Genomic DNA, 17160 nt, shown 5'->3' with positions numbered 1-17160 from the left:
CTCCAACTCTGCCTTTCTGTTCTCAGCTTCATGGTGCTGGGGCTGGAATTCCACAATCCACATTCTGCTCTTACAGCTGGTCCTGCCAGTCGTGAGTGCCAGGAAACTCGAAGATGGAGAGATGGGGACATGCTTCTTTATGGGCTTGTTCTGTTCATTTGTGACTCTTTTTTTCCTGGTTGTATACAAAGTATATTCACACAATTCATGTCCTCATACATGTACTTAGGGTCATGATGTCCATTTCATTCCACCATCTTTTTTCGACCCCCTGCCCCCTCCCACCTCTCTGCCCTATCTAGAGTTCTTCTGTTCCTCCCATTTTTCCTCCTCCCAATTCCACCTTATATCACCTTATATCAGAGAAAACATTCAGTATTTGGTTTGGGGGGATTGGCTAACTTCACTTAGCATTATTTTCTACAACTCCATCCATTTACCTGCAAATGCCATGATTTTATTCTCTTTTATTGCTGAGTAATATTCCATTGTGTATATAGGCCACATTTTCTTTATCCATTCATCTACTGAAGGGCATCTAGGTTGGCTCCACAGTTTAGCTATTGTGAATTGTGCTGCTATAAACATTGATGTGGCTGTGTCCCTGCAGTATGCTGTTTTTAAGTCCTTTGTGTTTAGACCAAGGAGAGAGATAGCTGGGCCAAATGGTGGTTCCATTCCCAGTTTTCCAAGGAATCTCCATACTGCTTTCCATATTGGCTGCACTATTTGCAGTCCCACCAGCAGTGTATCCTTTTGTGGGATTTTACTTTGATGTATCTGTCAAGGTCACCTGAGGACCACTTTGCTTGGTGAGAGCAGGCTGGTTCCAGCTTCCAGTTTCTTTCTTTCTTTCTTTCTTTCTTTCTTTCTTTCTTTCTTTCTTTCTTTCTTTTTTTCTTTTTCTTTCTTTCTTTCTTTTTTGGTACCAAGAATTTAATCCAGGGGCATCTGACCACTAAGCCCCATCCTCAGCCCTTTTTGTATTTTACTCAGAGACAGGGTCTCACTGAGTTGCTTAGGCTTTTGCTAAATAGCTGAGGTTGGGTTTGAACTCAGGATCCTTCTGCTTCAGCCTCTCAAGCCACTGGGATTACAGATGTGTGCCATTGCACCCAGCCCAGCTTCCAGGATTTTTCCTCATTCCTAGTTTGAGCTTCATGAAACTCCCAGAGGATCAGCACGGCTAGCCTCAGTCCCCTCAGAGGTCTGGATGTCAACTCTACATTTGCTCACTTGTGATCCAGGGAAAAGGTTTTGGGACAATAGGTGGCCTTCCACATGGTCACCCTGTGACTCTGTCACAAGGCTCTGGGGTCCTGTGTGGGATGTTTAGCACCTGTACCACAGACGGGGAATTGTAGAGAGGAGGATTCTGTGGGAGGTGTTTATGGGCCAGAATAGCAAATGGTTAACCTTGATTCTGCCATGTCGCATCGCTTACCTCTCTTCAAGGGAGCCTGAGAAGTGCAGTCTAGCTGTGGCTTTAACACAAGTTATCATTGCCACACAGTATCCTTCCTATACTCATGAGCTGAAATGCCTGTTCATAAATTACAGTAATAATAGTAGGCAGTGGGTTTTGAATTGGCCTAGTAAAAGGTTACTTTTTCCCAAAACCTTGGAGCTCAGTAGATCTGTGAAGTCCAAAAGGCTGAGAACAACCATTTAGTGCAAACACAGCTGGCCTCAAATATCTTCTTTGTGCTAGTGTAGAGTGACATCCTGGATCTGCTTATTCTCATCTCCACGTTAGACTCTTTTTTCCCCCTGAACACAATGATGCATAACGCTTCTCTCCCACTATTATTTGGAAAACTCATAACCATACATCACCCTTGATTCCTAACATCAGGATTATAATTGTTCTCTAGTGCACTAGCAGGTTCAGGGCTCCAAATGAACATGAAACTGGAACAGTATTGGCTGAGTTCTTTGAGCTCCTTCAGAGAAATTTTCTATTTAAAAATATATACATAATAGTGGAGTTTCAAATTCGTTTCTAAGCTGGTTTGATTTATACTCGTTTTTCAGCTTTTGTTAAACGTGCTTTCCAGACAATTGGTTCCATTCACATTTTTACACTTGTCTCTTTCATTAATCCTTGCAACTATGAAATGCTTTATTTTAAATCTCCACTTTCCCATAAATGACTGTATAATCCATATCAGGTAGAGGTCCCTATGAAGGTACAGGTCATCTGAACTTTAAAAGGCCAGGCTAACTATGAGACCCTCTGAGGACAGGTTTTTCCCCTCATTCCTAATTTGAGCTTCATAAAACATCCAGAGTATCAGCACTAATGGCCCCAGTCATCTTACCTAAAAAATGAAAATAAGTTTAGTATGCAGTGCTATTTCTACAAAAATAATTGAACCAGAAGTTTTCAGGGTGAATAGGCAGAACCCTTGTAATTAGTGTGGGAAGAACTTTTAAAACCCAAGTCAGGACTGTGGGAGGTAAAGAGAGCTTTCTATATTCTACCTTTCCTCTCTCTCTCTCCTCTCTCTTTATACTCATAACAAAAACATTTAAAAGGAGAAACATTGTGCCGGCAGGGGTTTTTTAAAGCAAGACAATTAATGTTTCTCTTCTTCTGTTACTCTCGCAAATTCAAGATGAGCTAGATTGCGACTAGAGCTAGAATATATTAAATTCCAATTGCCTCTTCAACAACAAAACCAGTGCATTAAAAACTTTCAAAAACTTAGACCTCTTCCTTTTTTTCTTTTATTCAAAGACATTTACCAAATCCCTGGAGCTAGAAACCTTAGACTCACTCTTGGTAGCCTCCTAGGTATTACTCCTGTGCACGTGGCTGGCGTTACATACCTGATATTATATGGTATGCATGCATTCGTTACTATACTTTCCTCTCATTTTTTCTATCTCTGGTGCCCAACACTGTGCTGGAGCATAGTAAGCACTGAGTTAAGGGATTTAAGTCCTCCCTCTTCCCTTCTTCTTTATTTTTGCATGCAAAGTCCTGCCAGGGTTTTTCCCTAAAACATCTCTTGGATCCATTTGTCTAATGTCACCCTTGCCTGGGCTGTACATAATCTTCTATTAGCTCTTCTGACTCCAAGCTCAGCCTTCCTCTGTGCCCACCCTCCATACAGGTGCCAAGGTACCTTCCTCATCAGTTGCCACCTTCTCTAATATCTTCAATAGCTCTCCAGTGTCTGGAAGAGGGTCTGGATTTCTTGTCATGATTCCCAACTCAGCCTACCTCCCCAATCCAGAAACTTGTCCCTGTGGGTCCTAAGCTCTAGCCATCCCACAACTGATCATCTAATTAATAAATAAATAAGTAAATAAATAAATAAATATATATATTTCAGCTTTTGTTAAACTAGAAATATATATTTATTTATAAATAGTAATATATGTGTATATATATACACATATATATATATTTCTTGAGGTCCCCTGTGATCTTCGTTTTCTTTCTTCCACTTGGAAAAGCACTTTTCACTCTCTTCAGAAAACTTCTACTTATCCATCCAGGCCTAAATTAAGGGTCTTTTTTTTTCTAGGAACCCAAATTTTCCAGGCAACTTATAAAACATTATTTGTGGATAATAAAAGGAAGGGAGGAATGAGCCAGTGGGATTTATTTCACTTTTTGTTAGTTTTCCTCCTCCACTAATGTCTGTGCCCTTTAAGGGCAGGGAGCATCTCTAAATTATTTTTGTAACCAATTCTCCTTCTGTCACCATCCACACCAACAAATCTTTGTTGAGAATAATTGCCAACCAGTACCTAACATTGTTTGGTATTTTGAAATACTAATTGGTATGTTCATCTAGAAAAGCTAGATTGCTGCTTTTCAGGACTAATCCCCAAAATGTGTTATTTTAGTGTAGTTTGGAAACATTCCAACACCTCTGCTCAGAGTCTCAGACATGAAAACATTCCTTTTTCAGGAACTAAGGAAAGTGAATTTGCTTCTTAAAAAAAAAAAAGAAAGAAAGAAAAGCTGGTGTTAACTGAGACAAGTGAAGTCAATAGATAGACCTTTTCGTTGATGATATTGATGATGATAACCTTGCCTTGTGTAAATAACCCCGACTTCACTTCCACACCCATTATCTTGCTGAGTACCATATTGACATAGTTGGATAGTAGTGATGGATTAGCAAGAAGTCAGTTGAGCTAAAGGGATGACTTTGGTCTCAGGACAGGTAGGGTCCCTGCCCCAGCTCCTCCAACATGCTAAATATTTCTCTTTGGAAACATTACTTACCCTCCTCTAGCATTCTTAAACCCAGTTTCCACACCAGTAAAAGGAGTAAGTATAAGCATAATAAGTGTAATTATCGAGCATTTTGTATTCATACATTGTTCTAAGCAGTGTTCGTTTAATTCTAACAAAAAGTGAAATACATACCATGATCTTCCTTCAATTTGAAGACTGAGGTACAGCTAGCAAAGCTGTACCTATGGGGACCCATGTTCACTTAGGCCCTCTGAAGCCGCCTCAGAAATTAGATGAGATCAAACATCTGCTGCCCGCAGAACAAAGGCTGGAGCATAGTAAGTCCTGAATGAACACAGCAGTTATTCTCACTATCAGTTATTTAGGAGAACAATGGGAATTATTCAGCTGAAATACAAAATAATACTACCCAAAGCAACCTATAGATTCAATATGAAACCCATCAAAATATCCATGACTTCCTTCACCCAACTAGGAAAAACAATGCTAAAAGTCATAAAGGAATACAAAAGACCCCAAATTAGCCAAAGAAAACTGGAGCAAAATGTGTCATGCTGGAGGCATCACAATACCTGATTTCAAAACATATTACAGAGCCATAGTAACAAAAACAGCATGGTATGGGCACAAAAATCAGACCCATAGACCAATGCAGCAGAACATAAGACTCAGGAATAAATCCACACATCTTCAGCCAACTCCATCTCAGCCAAGGTGCCAAAAACACAAACTGGAGAAAGGACAGCCTCTTCAATAGATGGTGCTGGGAAAACTGGGTATTCACACGTAGAAGATTAAAACTAGATCTCTGTCTCTCAGCCTGAACAAGAAGCAATTGGCACCATGTCACTGCATCTAACTCTCCTGTTCCTGGTGGGAAAACTGTTCATTTTCCTCCTTAACAATTGATTCTCTCCTGTGGAAAAGTGTAAAGGACCCTAGAATGGAGTTTTCTGGGGACATAAATCATAAGTTAATCCTGTCTGTGTCCACATGGGAGCCAACACTATAGGGAGAAAAACCACCTGAACCCAGCTGCCTTCACTCTCCACCCTGGAGAACCACCAGAGGGGGCGCCCTCTTTAAAAATCTCCTGCCTGCCATGTTTTACCATTTGACCTATTTCTTTCTCTCCAGACTACATGGATTCACTTTCCTTGTGGTTTTACTGAAAGCAAATAATGACTCTCACTTGAAATAAGATATTATTTTTATTTGATAAAACATAGATTACCAAAGGCACATCATATACATCAAGCAAAGATCCCTGCTGTGGGAAGCTCGATAGCAGTGCTGTCCCATAGAATTATCCATTGTCCAGTGTGGTAGCTACTGCCACATGTGCCTACCGACCTATAGGAATACACCTACTGCACTTCATTTAACTTTTGCAAATTTAAATATCTGTATATAGCTAGTGATTACCATACTGAACAGGATACTCTATCAAGTAATCACTTCTACTAATCAGTGCAGAATGGTTACTCATGGGTGTAAGATATGACTTTCCACAACAAACAAAAAAGCAAACTTTCAGGAGGCCAGTCAAAGTAAAATAACCTATATAACTATAGTCCCAAACTAGGTGTTCCTAAAATTTGCTTCTAGATAGAACTGGTAGGCTGACCTTCAAGTTGGCCCTGGGCCACTTCATTGCTATTCGGTTCAGGCACACAGAGCAATTACTTCTATGAGTGGTATGTAAAGATGGGCTTCTGACATTTAAACAGCGGGGAAAATTGGAGTTGCCTGCTGCCATTGCAGCAACTACTGAAAGAAGAAATTAAAAATCAAAAGTATCCCTCCAATAAAAGAAGAAGAATGTCTCTATATCCCTTACAGAGACATCTCCCCAGTCAGGCTTTGGGTTGGGAACTAGAATGTCTTACTTTCCTAGGAAGATGGATTTGCTAAGGTAGCCGGGAGGATGACAAGTTTTCAAGGGACATAAAGAGCTCACATTTTTGTGATGACAAAAGTGTAAACAAAAGAATGCGGGGCTTGACTTTTGAGAGCAATAGGAAGCTGTAGAGCTTGGGGAAGCAGAGAGGAGGTAGGATCAACTTGCCGTTGATACCATAGCTGTCATGGAGTCTGGCAAGAGGCTGCAAGCTGCCATGTGAAGAAGCCAGTTAGGAGGCCTCTGCCATTGCTCTGGCAAAAAGCCGTGGCAGTAAGGATGCTGAGATCCGCAGAACCACAGAGGAGCTGGAAAATTCAACCAATACTGAATTCTGTCAGGGACCAACCTGACAGGCTTCTTGATAATTGGATGAAGATGAGGAGGAGGCAGGTAACCAGCCAGAGGCTTCTGGTTTTCATGGCTGAGTGGAGGGAGGATCTATTCCTGAGATAAAGAGACCACAAAGGACCTGATCCCATGGGGGTGAGGAGTGAGTTTCATGTTGGACACTTATGCTTGAACTATTGGACAGAAACAGTGAGGGTGGAAAGCAGGAAGTTGGATATATGGCTCTGAGTGTCAATTCTTTTTTAAAAAAGGCAAAGTAATGTTTTGATGAAATTTCTCACTGTCCATTAAGGGTAAGTGGGCCCAGAAGCAGCAGAGGCAGAGCCTCACTTGCAGAGAGAGCAGCTTTATTCTTGCAGGACTCTGCAGATCTGCTGCCCGACCCCTGTAGAGTAGACTGCTCTCACCACTTTCTTGGGGACACTATGGTACCTAGTCTTGTTGTTACGTATACCACTAAAAGACACCTGCTTTTGCCGTACTTCTGGGCCCTTTTTTCTGCCTCTTGGGCTGGGATGATCTTACCATTGCAGCATTTGCTGACCTTTAGGATATCTGCTATCCACTTCCTCAATCTACAGCCATATGATCCCTGAACCCCCCGAAGGCAGAAGTTGCCTGGGATCACATACCCTGATGTCCAAACTTGAATACCACCTGTTCCATCCTGTTGCAGTCAGGCAAGGATACCCAGCATTGCTAGAGTTTATAGAAAAAAAGCCAAAAGTGGGGGGGTGATAAAAAAATATATGAAATCTATCTGGGCCAAACAAAAAAATCCCCACAGGCCCCACTTATACCAGAGGCCATTAATTTGTGACTCCTGGTCTCACAGGTGGCACATGTACAACATTTATGAATGCATTCATTAAACTATCCCTCATGGATAAACCTTCCTACCAAAATATGAATGCACCCTCAGAGTCCATCTCAACACAATCCTCCAGGAGGATTCAGAGCTACTCCTGAGTTGAAACTTGTCCACCGTGTCTGCTTTCATGGTAGCCCAGAGTGTTTCTTCACAAGAATAAGAGAGCATTACAAGTGTGATGGTTTGGAAGTGAGGTGGCCACCAGAAGCTCACCTATGAGACAATGCAAGAAGGTTCAGAGGAGAAGTGACTGGGTTGTAAGAGTCTTAACCCATTTAGAGAATCAATCCCCTGATAGGGATTAACTGAGTGGTAACTGAAGTGGTAGGGTATGGCTGGAGGAGATGGGAATTTGGGCATAGCTTTGGGTATATATTTGTATCACAGAGTGGGGTCTCTCTGTTTCTTGATCACCATGATGTGAGCTGCTTTCCTCCACCACCCTCTCCAGCCATGATGTCTCACCTCAAGCCCTGAGGAATGGAACCAGCTGTCAATGGACTGAGATCTCTGAAACCATGAGCCCTCAATTTAACTTTTCCTCTTCTAGAGTTGTCCTGGTCAGGTCTTTTAGTCATAGCAGCGAAAAAGCTGACTAAAACAACAGGATATCCCAAAGTCCTGCTCTTCTTCTTTTAAGGAAAAAAATAAGGCCTTAGAGTACACGCACTAGAGCCAGACTCCTTTCAGTGGCTGCTTCTCTTAGCAAATGTTATCTGCATCCACAAACTATTTCTATTTCCTCTGCACCTTGACTCTGCTTAGTGACCTTTTAAATGCCACTTTTGTGCAGCTAAATCAACATCTTTTTCTTTTTCCATTCACTCTTGGCCTTCACTTCTCCTCTCAACTTTTTTTAGAAATCTCAATAGAATTTCCCTAAATACTTTGTCCTGATTAAAAGTAAAACATAGACACTTTTCTTTACATAATTCTCTAATGTGGCAAAAAAAAAATGGATGTAAATGCCTTTACATATTCTGACCTCAGAACTCAAGGGCAAGTGGGAGAACCGGCAAGTCCCTGGACTTCCTGGAAAGTGACTCACTGTGTTTTCACCTGAGTTTAAATGAATTGAAGAAAGAGTACCCATTCGTTCCAATTAGTAAAAAAAAACAATCATTTTCCCACATAAAATTAAAGCTTAGCAGGCACCTTTCCTCGGGAAGTCATGAAGCTGAACACTTTTAATTTAAGCTGAACAAGAGCATTAAGAAGATGTATTCCTCTAGCACCGTGCTCCTTCAGGGTCCTTGAATGCCAATTATTGGTTCACATTTTAGCCAAAGTAAAAGATCTTTTCACTGTTGTCTTTGTGGATCACATTAAGAAACGGAGCAGCAGTTACCCCATTACTGAGTCTTCTTCACTGCCTTGTTCTTAGACAGCAGTTGTATCAGGGTACCAGCGCCCCCAGAACAAGTACCACAGACTGGGTGGCTTAACAGTAGCTTATTTCCTTGTAATTCTGGAGCCTGGAAGTCTGAGATCAAGGTGTTAACAGACAGCAGGCCAATTTCTTCTGCGGGCTCTCTCCTTGGCTTGTTAATGGACATCTTCCCTGTCCTTCCTGTCTTCACAAGGTCTTTCCTCTGTGCCTATCGAGTCCTAATCTCCTCTGCTTACAAGGACACCATTCATTTTGGATCAGCACCCCACCCCAGTGATCTTACTTTAACTTCATTGTCTCTCCAAAGACACAATCTCCCAATAGACTTCCATTCTGAGGTACTGGGAATTGGGACTTCAACATACAAAGGGAGGAGGTCACAATTCAGTCCATAACAGCAATTTGAACATAACCTATTCTAGAGCAGAATATAAATTTTAATGAGAAGTAACAGAAATAATCCATGCCTGAGAAAACAAAAAAAGAGTTGGAAATAAAAATCATCATCATCATCATCATTATCAAAAGAAATCAAGAGCTCTAGGGGAGGAATACCTTTCTTCCCCTGGAAGGTACCGAAACCAGGACTTGAAAAACTCTTAACACACATTTCTTTCCTCTGTTCCCTAGGCAAATAGTTTGTTTTGTCTCCCCAGATTTGCTTCTCCTTATTCCACAGAAGAGAAAATGGTCCCTAACCTATTATGCCAACAAAGGACAGCTCCTGTTATTTGTCCAGACACAGAGTTAGTACTATTTTCCAAGGGACAGAACCTGATAGTACCAGCCTGGGTCAGGTGTTCATCCTGGTCCAATCAGCTGCTACCATGGCAATGTAATTTCCTACCTTAAACAGGGCTGCTTTGGCCCCCAATGAACTAGGATGGTTCACATAGCAAATTGGGATGGAGATTCATGATCACCAGCCTATGACTAGGCCAAATGCTCTAAAACTTGCTATTACATGAATAAAGATTATATTTTATTTTCCTCTCTTAACAGACCTCAGTACGTATTTCTCTTACTAACTAGATATTTCTACTCTTGAGACACAGACAATAGGTAACTATAGCAACTGGTGCTACAGGTAATTGCTAGGAAACATTGCCCAAGGGTCAGAAAGCCATGGAGACAAAGATGCTTACATCGGACTGAGGCATTAGTTCACAGCTAAGGTGAGTTTCTTGTCTCCGGAACAATCAATGTTTTACCTTTTAAAATAAAGAAAAGTGTGTGCACCACAATTCTGTCTGAGAGCTTGGGCACTGAAGTGGGCCCAGGAGATGCAATTTCAAACAAGACGCACCTTTCATCTTCCAGGTCTGTGGCTTCGTTAGCTCTCAGTTGCCTCTAATCTTCTCCTTTGTCATCTTGGCTTCAACCGCCCATCACTATCCAGGAGCAGTCTGATGAGGAAAGACACGGGTTCAACAACATGGCCTTCAGATCCAGTGAGACAGGGCTCCCTCAGATGCAGTCAGTTCTTCCCTCAAAGGTCCGGCCCTCATGTCAGGCATCCTGGATCCTCATGACCTCCCTCCTCCCTCCTTCCCTCGCACCTGGAATTTACAGGCATAGGGACCATATCCTCCTCTCTTTTTTTCTCAAATTTAAACACACTGTATTCAAGTGACTTTCGAATTTCTGAGGTTAAAAAAAAATGGACATAATCTGGAAATGTGAGGGCTTCTCTCTTCCTTTAGCAGCAGAATTTGGGAGACAGCTCAGTGATTAGGCATATGAATCCTGGAAACTGGCTACCCAGCTTGAAAGCTCAGCTCCACTATTTACTAGCTCTACCTAAAACATGTTATGAACTTCTCTGAGCTTCCTTTTCCTCACAGGGCTGTTATGATGATTAAATGAACTAATACATCTAAAAATGCTCAGACATAGATAATTTATGGCTATTAATATTACTACTGTTATAATATAAAATCTGACCTGAATGCCAACCTAGGTTTGGACCATGGAAACATGTAGGGATGGTCCTCCCCACCTACCACTCAGGGTTATCTTGCCTCCTTTATCTGCGTCTCTCACCAGCAAAGCATTTGGAGCCTCATGTAAACTCTCCCATCAGCACCCCTCAGAACTCACTCTCAAGGTAAACAGCCATCTCTGGACACTGTTTTCCACCCTGATCCCCACCCCTATTCTGTTTTCTCATAGTAAAGCCAGTGTCCATCCCTTATCACATGTTCTCATTACCATCAGAAGTGAGAAGGAAACAGAATTCCTCAGGATCTCTAAGTGACCAATGGGAAAGCCAAGATTAAATGAGGAGATAGGTCCCCAAGGTGATGCAAGGATCAAGTAAGACTTCCAGGACTCAGAAAGCACACTTCCTGAGTCCATGATGCCCTAGTGTCAGACTTGCAGCCCAAACTTGGCTCTGCTTCAACTAAGCACCTGCCTCCTGGTGGGTCCCCCAGCTCTAGCCTGGCCTCCCTCCAAACCAGTCTCCACCCTACCAGGATCTTTCTGAAATCCAAGTCTAATCATATCACTCTCTCACATTTCACTTACTGCAACATCCTGAATGCATACTACCATGCTACATCACATCTCTGTGTCTACTCATCTCTGGGTGATTCCATGCCACACTCTGTTTTATTTACTTTTACCTATCTGTCTACCTCTCCCAATAGATGGTGGAGTTGCTTGAGATCAAGATCCCTGTATTAACCATCTCTGTACCCCACTGTCCAGGAGAGTGGGAAATGGTAGTTCAATGCCACTTTGCATGGTTCCAAATCAAAGTGTTCAAATGTCATAAAACAATCTAGAACACTTAATCCAGGTCCTTTATTTAAATGAATTTCTTTTTTCTTTAAAAAAAAATACCCCCAAAATCTTGTTTCCTTTTTTAAGGGATCTTCCTACTTTTTCTTCCATAATATTCCATCCATCTACAGATGGCTGTATGACTTGGCCCTGCCAAATGTACTAATCATCTCCTAAAGCTGTCCCTGCCCTCCTCTCTCACCACAATTGAGTTTGGATCCCTTTATCTCCCACCTCTACTGTGACATCAGCCCCCCTGTTTGGACACGCCACCAATTCTTCCCCCAACCGCTGTCCATAGTACTGACATAGGCTCTTTCTAAAAATTGAATTTTATCACAAACCACAACCCTTTTGAGTTAAAAATTTGAAGGAACCCTGTTATCTAAATGGTACATTCTAAAGTTCTTCACCTGGCCCAGAAAACCCCTTTGGGCCCCTACCAACTTTGTCAACCTCCTCTCCTAGCACTCCAGTTACTCCTCACCCAGCAGGTCAGCCACAGAAAACCACAGGCCATCGCCATTCTGCTGCAAGCATTTCTACCCACTGGGCTCTTTCTTCCAGCTACAATATGCCAGTCTTCACCCTCTGCATGAGTAACTCCTACCTATTTTTCAAGAGCCAACTTAACACCTCCTCTAAAAGCATTCTGTAGTTCCCATTTCCCCTCTTCTCTATTTACTCAATACAATATATACAACAAAGTGCTCTGTTTGCTAGTCTATCCCTCCATTTTCTGCAATCCCTTTAAGAGCAGGAACTGTTTCTCATTAATCTTTGCATTTTCCTCAGCATAAAGCCCTATACCCTGTACCCTAGACCTGAGTATGTACTATAATAAATATTGATGAATGAGTGAAAGAGGGAGGAGAGAAAAGAGTGCTCCTCTTTATATACAATCATGCTACCACTTCTGCCCTATCAATAGATCATGCTTCTGGATAGACTTGCCTACAGTGGGGTGGGTTGTATGGATACATCCATAGAGTCTCATCCGAATCATCCTGGGATGATACATCATGTATGTTCCAGTAAGGGCATTCAAAAGTCTCTTTCTAGGGGCAAAGCAAGGGGTTCCACCCCTGACGAGTTTCTGACTGGGCCTCCTCCTCCATGTGACTCACTCCCCAGCTGAGCCCAGGCCCTTCCATAAGGTTAGCCAGCAGCATAGCCTGACATTTGGACAGAGAAACAAAAAGACTAATCCTCTCCAACTTCCAATAAAAATAAAACAGCAAGGGCTACACATCAGTCAATGGGTGAAAGTTCCCCCTCCCTCCTCAGTGCTAATGTAAACTTGAACCCAAGGACTTCAGTGGCTGAATAAACTCCTCAGCTTCACTCCCCTGCTAATCAACAACAAAAGCCTTCCATATACCACCAGCCTCAGAGAGGTTTTATCACTTAATTACTATAAAACAACCCCACAGGTTAATGCTTGTTGATCTCAAAGGACTAGCAGTAACCATTTTGTTATTTATATCAATTGCACAATAAGGGATAAATGCAGAGAATTCAGTCCTAGAAATGTGAGGCACCGTCTGATTTCTTGGGAGAGAGGACAAGCAGCCTCCCAACACCCACCACTTCTCCCTCAATACTCAACCTGCCATTTTGCTCTGGTCTGAAATTCTAGAATCAGAAATGTATTTCTTTGATTTTTTTTTTCTGTTAAAATGCAAATATCAGATAGGATAGATTATATATGAAACCATGGTCAATTATGTATGCCTCAGACTGAATAAATTTAGTCATTTTTCTCAGGCACAAGTGTATTTGCAGGGAGTTAAAAGCGTATCTGGAGGCAATGACCTTGAGTATTTGGGGCAGGTCCACCGCCAAGGGTGGGAAGCAGACAAGAGGAGCAGGGGTTCGAGAAAGCAAGCCTCGCCTGTCCACGTCTGTGCTTCCTGCTTGACTTTAATAATATTGTGGATAACTGCATGGAAACAAGAGGTTGAGGAGTCTCCCTATATCTAGCAGAATTCAGTTCCTGAAATTTTGCCTCTGATTTGGCACCACTGACATCCCCAAAAACGAGGCAGCGTGAATTCCAACCAGGTTTCATTGTATACAGTAGGTATGTTTTTGACAAGCTATGGATGACTTTTCATAAACCCAATCAAAACATAGGTATGCCAGGTGACAACTGGTGAGGTCGTCCTGAACAGTGAAAATGTCCTATCTATTTTTGTATAAATGCAAAATATTATGCAAAAGTCTTGCTAAGAGGTAAACTTATACCGTGTGTTTCGTATTTTTTTCTGTCTCCCCCACTTTCCTCTCCCTCCCCACCCCCAAGATATTTAGAACTCAATGAATTGATTTATAAAATGCCTGCTCAGGTGGGCAAATTTCTGCAGGAATATTCTGATGACTTCAATGTCTATACAGGATGCACAGGGTAAATATTTCCCAAACTGGTCAGAGATTTTCTCATTTTCCAAGTTAGTAGAGGAACAGGTAGTCAGTCCCCACTCACGGGAAAAAGAGACCCCAGAAATTACTTATATCTGGATACAAGAGACTTCTTCAGTGAGAGCAATGGAGAAAGAGTATATTGAACAAAATTCTCCATTTAATTGAAAAGTGAACAGAAATCCAAGAATAATGATATACATCATCATGTTGTATGAGGTTGGACACAAGCTGCTGTCGGTGTGGATTGACAATCTGAAGGGTGTTGTGAACAGAAAGGCATGCTTTGTATCTCATCATTGTGTGGGTTTTCACACGGTGGTGGTTAAGAATATTTTCACTGAGGTCTGGGAAACGGGGATACCCACTGTTAAACCAAATAAATCCACACAGAGCAGGAGAAAACAGAAAATCTACCAGATTCTTCAGTGAAATATAATCAATGACACTAGCAAATTGGAACCTTGCCCTGATCCAAAGGAAATATTCCCCAAACTATCTGCATCCCTTTGCTCTGAAAAGATCTACTGAATAATAATGCAGCTCATGACCCGGAAAGGGGGCCATCCAGACACAGGCAGGGGCTCTCTCATGTTATAAATCATCACATTGGTATTCCAGTTTATCCATCAATCTCATGTAAATTGAGTTAGTATCTACCTCCTTCAATCTGATCAATGCAAGGCATACTAATAAATCCCAGTTTCTGACAGTGGTACATCCACACAGCTGCTGTTCCCTGTTACCTGTAAGTCCTACCATAACTTTGTCCTTTCCTAGGCCATGAATCTTTTTCTGAGTTTTCACTATTGTTTAGAAGGTTCATTTCCTTTCATGATACAACTCATGAGCAGTATCTAGAAAATACCAAAACAGGGAGGTGATCTCATACACACATTCAGTGAACCCCCAGTTGGAACTGTTATTCTTCATCACTAGCAGAGATGCAAGGCTAGACTTGAGGATGATCTTCAATAACACCTAAGGTTAAACTTCTTAGTGCCTCTGACCCTATCAGAATCTGGTAAGAGCTATGGATCCTCTCTCCACAAAAATGTGCAATCACAGGATATGGAGATTTGAGTGATTCATGGATCCCATCTACAGAGTGCTGTTTAGGAAGCCTGCTCTCATGCTAGCATTGTAAATGGGGGAAACCCAGGTACAGTGAAGGGAAATGGCTAACCCAAGGCTGTACAACCAACAGTTGGTCTTCAATATTTTCAACAGTTATAGGACCATTTTTTTTTCCATTTTTAGAACAAGTCGCATTGACATCAAGTGAGCACTTTCCATAACATGGAAACTAGACAATCAATTCTGCTTAGGCACCAGCCTTTCCTGGGACCCAGAAAGGGATCTAGAAGGATCCCATGACCCAGCCAACTATCATTCTCTAAGCTAAGCATTTAGTCATCCAAGTCTTGATTTTGCATTCGTCTCTCAAAATGGGGCTACAGGCTGGGGATGTAGCTCAACAGTGGAGCCTATCGTGCAAGAGGCCCTGAGCTGGATCCCTAGTACCATAAAAATAAATAAAGGATCAAGGCAGCTACGGAGGACAGCAAAACTGGCCATCCCAATCTGGAGAGGTTTTCAGGAGGTGTCAGGGCTTCCTCTTGATCCTCTGACTTATTAGGTGAAGATCGGGTTTATCCAATGATGTCAATCAAACACTTGTGATATAATGGACAGAAAATATTGTGACATATATTGTGGAAAGAAAACAGTCAATTTATACAAGCTAACTAGCTGGTCAAGAAAGCAGACCATCTAAAGGATCCAGGAAGGCTTGCTCCTAATGCAATTTCTCTGTAAAATATTAACTCACATATCTATGGTGTTTTATAATTTATAAAGTGATTTTAGGTGCATATATAAATTGAGAAAAAGAAAAGGGAGGAAGGGAGCAGAAAATCCTGTGAGACACTTTTATATCCAGTATTTTACTTAAGGAAGACCTCCAAAATGACCTTTCTTTTTACTCATGAGGAATCAGATTGAGTGGCTAAGTAATTTGCACAAGGTCACATAGTAATTGGCAAAGACAGGATTCAAATTCTGATATCTGAGTACAATCCTATTTTTTAGATGACAAATGGAGGTTGTCAGGGGTTAAGTCACAGGCCCCATAAATCCAACTTCCACTTTATGGAGCCTATATTTGAATTCCCATCTTTAAATCCTAAGGAAGCTTTCACTCCATTGAGTCAATATTTCTCAATACCCCTTGCAGAGCACTTCAATGAGAATCAGCCAATTCTCTATGCTTTCAAGAACAAGAGATCTAGAGGTAGTTCTCAAAGTGTAGTCCTTGAACCAATAGTATTCTCACCACCTGGGGACTTGTTAAAGGCTATTTCCTGGCCCCACCCCAGACCTGCAGAATCAGAAGCTGGGGCTGGGGCCCATCGATTTGGTTTAACAAGTCCTCCAGGTGATTCTATTGCCTGATACAATTTGAGAATTGCTGGAAATGGCTTTCCTCCCTTTAACCCCTGAATGAATGCAACTCATTCATGCCTTGAGAGTCCAGTGCATTACCTGTCCCCTCATCTTAAAAAGCACCAAAAGAAGTGGAAGGAGATGGACATCATTATTCAAAGTACATGTATGAGACACAAATGGTGTGACTCTACTTTGTGTATAAGCAGAGACATGAAAAATTGTGCTCTGTATGCATACTATGAATGGAAATGCATTCTGCTCTCATAGAATAAATAAAGAAATTATATATATTATATATATATATATATATATATATATATATATATATATATAGAGAGAGAGAGAGAGAGAGAGAGAGAGAGAGAGAGCGCACACACTGAAAGGTTTTCCTATCTCATCTAAGCCTGTCTCAGACCCAAGAGGACATGAAACCATACAGAATGTGAAGGACATGAAACCATACAGCATGTGATTGTGATTACAGAACCAAATTTCATTTTAGTCTCTTTTTCCCAAATGTGAATATAAACCAGAGAAATCAAGTTTGAATGCATCCTCAGAGATTGACTCCTAATAAAGAGGGGGAAGGTTCCCAACAATATTATTTGCATAGGAATATTTCAGAACTCCCTAAAATATATATTTTTATGGAAAAGCTTATATTAGAAAAGAGAGTTTTCTCCAAGAGAATCCACCAGGGTAGGTTATAAGGATTCAGCGAAAAGCCAAGTTTGGCAACATGATGCTATGTGTGGGCTTTTATGGTTTCCTTA

Source organism: Spermophilus citellus, assembly GCF_964194105.1.
Source record: "Spermophilus citellus genome assembly, chromosome: 2".
In the NCBI taxonomy this organism is placed as follows: domain Eukaryota; kingdom Metazoa; phylum Chordata; class Mammalia; order Rodentia; family Sciuridae; genus Spermophilus; species Spermophilus citellus.
Note: the sequence above shows the minus strand (reverse complement) of the source record.